Source organism: Pelodiscus sinensis, chromosome 6 (assembly GCF_049634645.1).
Source record: "Pelodiscus sinensis isolate JC-2024 chromosome 6, ASM4963464v1, whole genome shotgun sequence".
Taxonomy (NCBI): Eukaryota; Metazoa; Chordata; order Testudines; family Trionychidae; genus Pelodiscus; species Pelodiscus sinensis.
The window spans coordinates 34,782,340-34,794,368 of NC_134716.1; the positions used below are offsets into that span (position 1 = coordinate 34,782,340).

The window sequence follows — 12,029 nt, forward strand, 5'->3', positions numbered from 1 at the left end:
CACACTATCTGAGGTCTGTGCTTAAAGGGACCCAACTCCCATCCTGGACGGACAGTTCTCAGGTTTCTCTTCTTGCTGGTCCACCTTGCTGAGGGACAGCAAAGCATTTGTGTCTCGAAGTGCTCTGCTTGCCCTCACTCAGGACACCACAGCACTCTGCAACATGGAACCCAACCTACCCCTGGGGATTGTGCTGCATCTCGTGGACATGTTGCCAGCAGCCTGGCTACACTGTCTGCAGGCTGCCATCTGGGAGGACCATCGAGGGGATGTCAGGATCCTGGGGGCCCTGGAGAGAGCTTACATCCTGAGGAGCGCTAACAGTCTCCCCGGTCTGCCCCACTGGGGGCTTGTGCCCCATTCCTCCCTCTCATCCTTCCACTTACCCTTCCCTAGCCCCTCCTTCCTGATGTCAAACAAAATACACGTATTTTCAAAAATAGAAACTGTCTTTATTTAACACAGCTGAGGGGGGGATGAACCTCTGGGGAGATTGGGGAAAGGAGGCAGGGGAGAGGGGAAGGGGAAAACTTGGAGGAGGGAGCTGGAAGGGGGAAGCAAGGGGAAGAAGGGGGAGGGGAAACTCAGCACTCAGGGGTGGGGATCTCGCCAGGCCAACTGCCTCCCAGCACCGTGGGGGAGGGGGACTCAGCATTCCCGGGGGGTGGGGAGGAGGGTGTGGAGGTTGAGGTAGGGGGCATGGAGATTGAGGAGGAGGGTCTGGAGGTTGCGGAGGAAAAGGTGGAGGGGGTAAGAGTGGGAGGAGGAACAGTAGCTGGGGGAGCAGCAGGCGCAGGATTGGCATGGGACAGCACACTCTGCACCAGGGCCTGCAGATGGTGACAGATGGCATGACCCTGGGCAAGCAGGTCCTGCTGGAACTCCCAGTCATCCTGCACCCGCTGCTCCATGGTCCGGGTGAGCACTTGCAGGGCCTGCAGGTGCTTCTCTCTGTACCTCTGCCACGTGGTGGTGGTCCTGCTAAGGCCAAGGGTGCAGGAGCATGTCCCAGGTGGGGTAGTGCGCCCTGCATGAGCCACTGGTGCGGTTGTAGAGAAAGAAGAGAAGTGGTCAGTTCTCCCTGGGGACACAGTGGATGATGCCCAGCCCCCCCCAACGAGGTGAGGGCGACCATGCCCTGCACCATCAGAGCTGATGTGCTTACACAGAGGCCATGTCTGGCTCTGCCCAGGAGTGGGAGCTTCCCCGAGACCATACCCGTGCCCCTGTGCTGTGTATAGTGTGGCCAGGGTGGAGGGGAGATGTTCCCTGCCCCTATGTAGAGGGGGCATGTGAAGGGAGGGCATTCTGCTGTGTTCCACCCCAAGGTCGGGAACGTGTCTGGTCTCTTCACACACATGTGTGGCTATCAGGCCGTGGACCCTGTGTGTCACGCAGTTGGAGCCACCTGCCCAAGGGTGGCACGGCACGTGCTTGCAAGTGCACAGGTGGCTGCGTGATCCGTGGGAGGCATGGCCCTGGTCTCCCTCCCCGCCTCCTCTCCCAGGTAGGGGACAGTGCTGGCACTTATCTGATATGGCCTACCTGGACAACCCTGTCGACCCCGGTGCTGGGACAGCTGGTGGCGGCCCCTCTGCTGCACCTGGATCAGGGCCCTCAGCTCCTGGTTTGCTGCTCCCTGAGCTGGCTCAACTGCCCCAGTCTCCATGATTCGGTCAAGAACGGGGAAGTAGGGGCAGGTGGCAGCCCCTGCTGCAGCGTCGCCCCTGGTGGCCCTGGTGTACGCCTGCCGCAGCTCCTTAACTTTCAGGTGCACCTGCTCCTGGGTGCGCATGTGTCCCTTGCGGGCCATGGTGGCCACTATGCGGCCATAGATGGTGGCATTCCTCCAACTGGTGTGGCGATCATGGACATTGGGAGATTCCCCCCACACCTCAAGGAGGTCCATGATCTCCGCACCAGTCCAGGTGGGCGCACGCCATCTACAGCCCCTGGCTTTCCCCTCAGTGCTGGGGGACTGGGCAGGGGATGGCTGGCTGCTATTGTCTGCCATTGTGCAGTCACTGGATGAGGGTCTGCGGCTGCTGGCAGCCCTGGCTCTGGCACGTGCTCAGTGGCCAGACTCTACCCCTTTAAAGGCCCCAGGGCTGGGGGAGAGGAGAAGAGTTTTCCTGGTTGTTCCCAGAGTGGCCACCAGGGGAAACTGCAAAGGGTTGGAGGCCCCCTATTTCAAATTAAGTGTCTACACAGCACTTAATTAGAAATAGCTATTTCAAATTTGGTGTTATTCCTCATAGAATGAGGTTTACCAAATTTGAAATAAGTGCTCCGCTATTTTGAATTAAATTCGAAATAGAGGTTTGCATATGTAGACGCTATTGAAGTTAATTCAAAATAATTGCTGTTATTTTGAATTAACTTTGTAGTGTAGACATACCCATAGAGCTTGTAGGCTTGTATGGACTCCAAGCCATCCATTGAGTTGATGTTGGGTCACTTGGCAAAACATTGGAGTCTGGTTGGTCCATCTCCAGATCTCATTTGTAAGGGGATGAAAGCACTATATACCTTCAATATTTGATTGCTTTTTCATGTCATAAGCTCTATCTGGTACATTTGTGACTCTGTGATGAACCAAGTTTCAATGGTCATGCTGCTGGTACTTGTGGTATAGGCATGGGCATTCTATTTTCCATCCAACTTCACAGTCTCGCTTCCCACCCATTGCAGCTCTCTCTTAGCCTCTTTTCCAAAGAGCCCTGCCTTGCCCTTACATATGTACAGCCCTATGCAACACACACACTCCCCCAGAACAATATCTACCAACTTATTCCCCTAGAGCAATGTTTCTCAAACTGTGCTCCACAGAGCCTCAGGGCTCCGCAAGACATTTCCAAGGGCTCTGTGAGGTTGACAAACTGGAAATCATAGAATCATAGAATCATAGAATAATAGGACTGGAAGGGACCTCAAGAGGTCATCGAGTCCAGCCCCCCGCCCTCAAGGCAGGACCAAGCTCCACCTACACCATCCCTGACAGATGTCTATCTAACCTGTTCTTAAATATCTCCAGAGAGGGAGATTCTACCACCTCCCTTGGCAATTTATTCCAATATTTGACCACCCTGACAGTTAGGAATTTTTTCCTAATGTCCAATCTAAACCTCCCCTGCTGCACTTTAAGCCCATTACTCCTTGTCCTGTCCTCAGAAACCAAGAGGAACAAATTTTCTCCTTCCTCCTTGTGACACCCTTTTAGTTATTTGAAAACCGCTATCATGTCCCCCCTTAATCTTCTTTTTTCCAAACTAAACAAGCCCAGTTCATGAAGCCTGGCTTCATAGGTCATGTTCTCTAAACCTTTAATCATTCTTGTCGCTCTTCTCTGTACCCTTTCCAATTTCTCCACATCTTTCTTGAAATGTGGCGCCCAGAACTGGACACAGTACTCCAGCTGAGGCCTAACTAGTGCAGAGTAGAGAGGCAGAATGACTTCACGAGTTTTCCTTACAACACACCTGTTGATACAACCTAAAATCATATTTGCTTTTTTTGCAACAGCATCACACTGTTGACTCATGTTCAACTTGTGGTCCACTATGACCCCTAGATCTCTTTCCGCCATGCTCCTTCCTAGACAGTCGCTTCCCATCTTGTATGTATGGAACTGATTGTTCCTTCCTAAGTGGAGCACTTTGCATTTCTCTTTATTAAACCTCATCCTGTTTACCTCTGACCATTTCTCTAACTTGCTAAGGTCATTTTGAATTATGTCCCTATCCTCCAAAGAAGTCGCAACCCCACCCAGTTTGGTATCATCTGCAAACTTAATAAGCGTACTCTCTATCCCAATATCTACATAATTGATGAAAATATTGAACAGTATGGGTCCCAAAACAGACCCTTGAGGAACTCCACTTGCTATCCCTTTCCAGCAGGATTTAGAACCGTTAACAACAACTCTCTGACTACGGTTATCCAGCCAATTATGCACCCACCTTATCGTGGCCCTATCTAAGTTATATTTGCCTAGTTTATCAATAAGAATATCATGCGAGACCGTATCAAATGCCTTACTAAAGTCTAGGTATATGACATCCACCGCTTCTCCCTTATCCACAAGGCTTGTTATCTTATCAAAGAAAGCTATCAGATTAGTTTGGCATGACTTGTTCTTCATAAACCCATGCTGGCTATTCCCTATCACTTTATTACCTTCCAAGTGTTTGCATATGATTTCCTTAATTACCTGCTCCATTATCTTCCCTGGGACAGACGTTAAACTGACCGGTCTGTAGTTTCCTGGGTTGTTCTTATTCCCCTTTTTATAGATGGGTACAATATTTGCCCTTTTCCAGTCTTCTGGAATCTCCCCTGTCTGCCATGATTTTTCAAAGATCATAGCTTTTTCAAAGATCAATATCGATAGGTACAACACATACAATCATTGGACCATTGGGGCTCTGTATAAATTTGTACATATGTAAAGGGCTCCTGAGCCCAAAAAGTTTGAGAGCCACTGCCCTAGAGTACTGCTGTAGCACATAAAACCCATGTCCCCTACTCTCTGGCCTTCAACTCCTAGTTTAGGGATGTTTGTGAGAAGTGGAATCTGAGGACTTGGAAAAGTGACTTCAGAAAGACTGGTGGAACTTAAGAATTCTATGAGCCTTTCTTGTGGTGGTGAATAGAACTAAGAAGAGTAAGCTGAACAGCTAATTTTCTGTTACTTTTTATATTTAATGAGTGCCCCTATCCTTAACCTGTTGTCCGTATGTGTGTGAAGTTGTAGTGGAAATACAGAAGATGATTGTGAGATCGAGGAAATTAGGTGGTGTACCACAATCGTTCCTTTTGTGCCTGCATTTTCTTACAGGCCTGGATGCCCTAAGCAGCCATTTGTGCTTTTTGCTTCTTATTATTCTCTTATTATTCTCAAGGAGTAAGCTGTTTGCTTAAGATGTCAGTGTAGAAATACACTGTTTACTTTCAACAAGTTCTGGCACAGATCCCAAGGCCATCCACCTGGTACGGGAGAACAGGAGTGCTTGGGAAGATCACATAGCTATCTATGTTGAATGTTTACCACCTGCTAAAACTAATTATTTGGCCTGGGAAAATATTCGATGTATTAGCAATTTTGCCAGGTTCTCAAAACAATCAGTGTGAGTAATGTAGATCCAATAGTATATAAGTGCCAGGGATATTTCTAACATTAGAACCTCGGCGTAGACCGAAGCCATGGAAGGTGCTACGCACTGGCCACTGAGATCCGCCCGCTGTCCTTCTCCAGGGGGTTCCTGGGCAGCAGAAGGGGCATAAGCATTGCATTTTACTTTAAGATAGGCTTAGGCTTAATAAGCATTATACTTTCTTAATAAATACTGTATTTTATTCTAAGATTTGCTTAATAAGCATTGTACTTTACTCTGATATTAAGCATTGTACTTTACCTTAATATTTTGCTTAGTAAAATCTTTAAATCTTCACCCAATTTGTGTGCTTATTGCCTACGAATCCCTTAAGGGAAGAACCATTTTAGGTTGGAAATTAGGAAAAAGTTCTTAACTATCAGGGTAGTCAAACACTGGAATAAATTGCCCAGGGAGGTTGTGGAATCTCCATCTCTGGAGATATTTAAGGGTAGGTTAGATAAATGTCTATCAGGGATGGTCTAGACAGTATTTGATCCTGCCATGGGGGCAAGGGGCTGGACTCGGTGACCTCTCGAGGTCCCTTCAAGTCCTAGTATTCTATGATTCTATGATTCATTGCCTCTTGGCAATACAGAATTTTGGAGTCACTGTCATTATCTAGCAATTAAAGGATCAAACCCTCAGTCAAATATCAAGCAAAAATTCCAAAGGCTCTTGGCTTTGACTGTTTCCTCTGCCAACATTATTGAATCTTTGACCAAGAAAAATATTATGAAAAATTAAACTGGTTGATGAAGAGATTAAATTTACCTTCCAAATTTAAGACAAACATTTAAGTGTGAAGTAAAGAGATTTTAATCGTACTTTAGGTGTAAATCTAAACATATTTAATATTGAGCATCCAAGGTATATTTTTTCATACATTCTTATTTACCTTATTGGTACAATAATGTCTAGGAATATTTTATTTCTAAAAAAGTATTACATTATTTGATTCATAAAAATAAACAATATAATATTGCCCAATTTATAAATTACATATGGTTAATGGCTGCTTATAATGACACATTCTTAAAAAATAGCTTCTATATTGCTAACTTAGATAACTCTATATACTTTTCCAAGACTACAGTTCTGTATTTTTATCGGTATATAAGATGGAAGCAAGATTTCTCAGAATATTTTCCTATAGCTCACCTAAACTATTCTTGAGTTCAAAAAATGTTATAGCAATTTTAAAAGTTAGTCAATATATCAGTAAGCAGCCTTACTGAAAGTGGGATCTGAGAAAAGTGAATTATTCAGACTCTGAGCTGGTAGCTTTTGTGTTAAGGAGGGAAGGTATGAGCTTGTTATGGAAAGAAATTAGAGCCTGAAGATATAGGAGAATAGAGCAGGAAAATATCAGGGTATCTAAAAAGAACATGGCAATGGGAAAAAAAGATATTCTGTGCCTGGAAAGAAAGACTATACTAGACTCTAGATTATACACATGTAAACTGTAGGATATTAAGCAAAAAATAAAAGTAAGTAATTTTATATCGACAATGTATTCAGAGTGTATGTTTTGAAACTGCATGAAAATTTTTGTGAAGAAAAAAATATCATAAACTACATGACATGTAACAGCCTAGTAGACCAAAAAACCCACCCCAACCCCCGCAAAACACCCAAAACCAACCCTCTCTCCAAAAATAAGTGCATAGAAACATGGGAAGAAAACGGGGAAGAAAAGGAGACTGAACCCTCCACGTTATTAAATGCAAAGGTATCAAAAGGACAATTAGGCAACAGTAACAAGTTGAAAACAAAACTGAAAAATGATCTTTCAGAAGGTAACTCATCTAAACAAGATGCCTCAGGCTAAGCAAGGTGAATCTATGTAGCTGAGAACTATATTCTCCAGCACTAAGGCTGTCAGTCACAACAGAGGAATTTCTTGAGCCTTTTTGTGCATTTACTTTATAACAAAGTGGAATATGTTGATAGACAGAACTGCTCCCACATTTGTTACAATTTTTTTGGCAAGATTGTTGCTTCCAGCAAATATTTATTCAAATTATAATCAGGGTCCTGCCTGTAAACCTTTTGCAAAGTTTGATGCTACACTTGACCAGTTGTTCTAACATAGTCAAAGAACTGTCATTTCTTCTCATAAAATGGATTACTTAAAATTTGCTAGTTCACATGAAAAAACTGAAATAAATGGCTACTCTGATACTCTGAACTTTCATCGTAATTATCTGAATAATATGTGAACAATGGAAGAAAGCTCAGAATACAAGTGGTTTGGTATTTGAGATTGGCAACACAACACAGATTGTCAGAAATGGTTGTATCCTTGGAATTATTTTCTCAGCATGAATTACTCTGAGAAGCTTGTGCTGAAAATCTAACATTGTGTACAATTCTCGCACTGTGAAGCAGAATGACTATAGTGTGAAATAGCCTGAGTTGCTGTGATCTAAACATAGACAAGGAGAAACTTTGAAAGGTGACATATTTCAAAGCCACAATATTAAAACCAATCTGAATAAAGTATGTCAATGCAATTCTGTATTCCATTGCAACTGTGTCCACACTGGTGGGGGGGAGGGGGGGGGCGGGGGAGGAGGGAAGAGTTGTACTACTTTAACTATATTGGTGTCTAAACCAATATAGTTAGAGAGCAGGGGTTGCCAAATTGCGGCTCACAAGCTATAGGTGGCTCTTTTACAGTTAAAGTGTAGCTCACGGAGCCCCCGATCCCAAACCACCACATTTTCTGCCTACCACTTTAGGATAGGAGGGAGCTCAGAGCCACTGTCCAGCAGTGGAGTAGTAGGGCTAGGGGCTTGCTGGAGATGACTAGTGCTTGCAAAGAAGAGGAGAGAGCATAATCTACAAATTTGCCTCCCAACAGCATAAGTCAGACTCATCCTCCTCCTATCCTCATTGGCTTCTCCCTTCAAATCCAAATATTAGCTCTGCATTGCGAGTCAGTGGTAAACAGCTGGGAGATATAGGGGAGGGGCTTTTGCTTCTGTGGGGAGAGATGGCAACAAAAGCAGCTGCTTTCTCTACTGTTACCAGCTGTCTGCTGCTGCCCCTGCCATGGTGGCAGCTCCAGCAGCTGCTGTGCCATAAGAGGGCCCAGCAGCACCTTGTGACCAAGCAAGGCCAGCAAATCCTGGCAAAAATCTAGAGGGCATATGACTCCAGGCACCCTGCTGCATTGTCTCTTCTGCTCAGCGGGGATATGGGTTTTGGGGCTGAAGTCCAATAAGGCACATCTGCCAGGGTTTGGGGTTAAAACCCTGACCTACCTCCTCACAAAGCAGATGCCCTAGCCCCATCACCTGGCCCACAAGGCTGAAGCCCTGGGCTCTTACAGGTGTCTGCCATTGGTCTGAAGCCTCAATCCCCAGCAGGTGCACCCCAGCTCACAAACTTCTGGAGATTGTTTTATGTGACTCAGAGGGTCAGTAAGTTTGGCCTCTCCTGTTAGAAGAGGTTCTGTGTAAAAACTTGCTCCTGGATCCAAATCTGAATGTGAGTTTTATGATTTATTACAATTGGTGCAAGATAAGGCTCTGGGACAAAATTTTCAAAAGAACCTAAAGCATTTAGGACTTGAGCTCTTAAGTAACTTAGGTGCTTTTAAAAAGCTTGCTTCCTATCTTTTTACCTGTTCAGAATTGTGGGATTTTTTTTTTAATCAAAGCTGCCTTTTTGAAGAATTGCTCATCTACAAATGCCATTTTTGTGGGCCCCCGAACAGTACAAGAGAACTAGCTAGCAGCTAGAGCTGACTGAAAGACTGCAATTCCATTATAAGAACTTTTGAGGTTTGAAATTTTGCACTGGGGGGGAAAACACAAACCTTATGAACTTTATGCAAAAATGGTATTGTATTGAAATATTCTTTTTCAGACACAAACTCAATTTGGGAAGATTGAGTTGTGTGTGTAGCCTGGTGGTTATGGTATTGAAAGTTTAGAAGATCCAGGTTCAGTCACTGATCTACCTTGCTCAGAGCAGAGGTTGTCCTCCAATATCACTCTGATTCTAGCAAAAGCAGCAACTTAAACCTGGGTCTCTCATACCAGTTCCCTGACCACCAAGTGATGAGTGCAGGAGCCCCTCTGAGTGCACTTCAAACTTCCTCAAAACCATTAGGTCTCTTTGAAATGTTTTGACTTTGACAAACCACCATATTTTTAAAAAATCATTTGTTAAAAAGTTTCTGGCAAATTCTATGAGCAACTTGTAAGATATGCCACTCTACTAGGCTGTCTCTACATTGGTGCGATCTTGCGCAAAAGCAACTGCTTTTGCGCAAAAACATGCTGTCTGTCTACACTGGCTGCGAATTCTTGTGCAAGAACACTGATATTCTAATGTATGAAATCAGGGCTTCTTGCACAAGAACTATGATACTCCCCCTCAGGAATAAGCCTTCTTGTGCAACTGTTCTTGTGCAAGAGGCCAGTGTAGACAGGCAACATGAATTTATTGCGCAAGAAAGCCCTATGGTTAAAATGGCCATCAGAGCTTTCTTGCGCAAGTGAGCATCTACACTGGCATGGATGCTCTTGTGCAAAAGCACATCTCTTTTCCAAGGCACATGGCAGCGTAGACACTCTCTTCTGGAAGCATTTTTGTACAAGAACTCTTCCGCAAAAGAGTTCTTGTGCAAAATCATGCCAGTGTAGACGTAGCCCTAATTTATAGAATTATGGATTTGGCTATGGGAACAATTTCTGTGTCTTTTTTGTTACCCTTTAGTTTTGCCATTACACAATGTATTATTGCCTTATTTATTTTCTGTGAACAGCAGAGTCAAACAGGCAAAATCTTTGGGCAGAATTAATCAAAGTTTGTCTGGAAGCCCAGAAGGGGTAATACACTAATAATTGCTTGTTGAATTGTTACAATTTCATGTTCAAAATTAGTTAAACATACCTACATATAAAGTTAATTAGTCTATTTATTTATTAATTGTCCAAATTGCAACAAGTATCTCCGATAAGTGCCCTGATATCAATTAAAAAAATGTCACAAAGCCACAATAATACAGAAAGATTATGGATCATGTAAAGCAATTAATAAAACCAGAGCAACTGAGCAAATTAATTCCCCTATTGTACTTCAGAGCAGATGTTTTCTGCTACTATTGTCTTCCCTCATAAACAGCAGGGGTTGGTAGTGTACTTTGAGCATAACTTTACTTTTCAGTCCAATTTGTAGGAGAAGGAATGCTAGAGTCAAAGATCTCTCATAAGAAATGTCCTATGAAGAGAACTCTTCTGTTTTAGCCAAGGAGGTCTCTGACAGTGTTAGGGTGTCCTTTAAGGATAATAAAGTCTAGGAGGTCAGCCATAACCTTGGCCTTGGCCTTTTAAGTATTGGGGAGGTGTGACCTGGCAAATAGGAGATAGGGGTAGATGAGAAGCAGTCCTGAGAATATGTAATACTTTGGAGAGAGAAATCACACACTTTACTGGTATCAGTCCAGGAGTGCTGCACGGTGGCTGGGGGAGTCCCTAAGAGCATTCTTGTGCCAGAAAACAAGGGGTTCCCTGGTATCTAGCAGTGAGTTTCAGCTGGCCTGGTCACTTCAATGTATTCCAACCTGATTTTGTTACAATCTGTATCCAAAATGTGTGAGGTGGTATGTCATTAGAAAATTAATAGCTCATGTGGCTCATTAATATTGTTTTGTGTGGTATGTACACTCAACCCACCACAGACTATACAAAAGTGGTGGAATTATGATCAAAATGTGTTTAAACCAGGCATGGGGAGCTGATAAACAGCTGTTTCCAGATACAGGATTGTGATTTCACTAGACTGAATGCATCTCCCATGTGAATTGATAAAGGTGTGACCAAAGACAAAGGAAAGCATATTTGCATACCAGGCTAACAAAGCCATCAGGAAAACAAGTAGAAAAAAGATGATCACTTAACAATCTTAGTAGACTGCTGCTCCACAGAAGCCTTTAGGTCTCCTGAAGCAAGGTCAATGAAGAGAGGGATGGCGAATACATGCCTTAGTTTTCATCTGAAGAAACAATAAAATCAGTGTCTTGGATGGGATCCTAAAAACTAGCCAGCTATTGCTGGAAAGGAAGATTGGGGAGGAAACAACCTTGAATGGGAACTGTAGCTGGTTAAGTTGGATCTTATCTGTTAGAAAGCACATTGTTTTCTTTTTCTTGTTTGTAACCCTTATAAATTCCTTATACTCAGACTCATTTAAAATCTTTGTTTGAATAAATTTGTTTTACTTTTTGCCTAAACCAACTCCAGTTGGTTGAAGATATTGTGAACTCCAGTCAAGAAAACAAGTTGCTGTGTCTGTCTCTTTAAAGGAGTAGAAATCTTAGTAACACCTGGAATTATTCCAAGCTAGGACTGGACATTACAGGGCATGGAATTATGGGGATTTTCAGGAGTTGGGAAGTGTGGGGATCATTCTTCAAACAGTCACTAGGGGGTAGAAGCCATGGTGTGACCTGCATGCTTAATGGTAGCTGTTGGTGTCAGATCTGTGAGCCACAACAGCATAGCTGTTAAGTCACCCACAGCTGCAGGACAGGTGGTTACACACACTCTTATTGATCTAGGCAGAGCCTCAAAATGACACAGTGGGGTGAAGCTCTCCTCTTACCATAGGGAAAGGAGAGGAGCTGGGGAAAGGGACCAACTTATGTTACCTTTCTTGCATAGTGGGTATATACAAGCAGCAGGAAAGTATAAATGAGAAAGGGCTGATTGGAGAAGAACTAGCTGAGGGTATGCAGCTGCCCTGAATGAGAACTCAGCTGTAGATGGGGAGGTGGGGGAGCTGCTGTCTCAAGCAGGCATGGAGTAACTGATACAGGTGAAGCATGGCTCTAAGAGAAAGGACTGAGAACTCCTGCTTAAA

General features: G+C 44.0%; 1 long non-coding RNA gene across 1 annotated transcript; it reads left to right on the forward strand.

The window, feature by feature from the left end:
- Positions 1–8,296: 8,296 nt before the first annotated feature.
- Positions 8,297–11,355, forward strand: LOC142830046 (uncharacterized). The gene is made up of 2 exons (XR_012905063.1): positions 8,297–8,648; positions 10,926–11,355. It is a non-coding gene; the product is annotated as an uncharacterized LOC142830046 (long non-coding RNA).
- Positions 11,356–12,029: the final 674 nt, after the last annotated feature.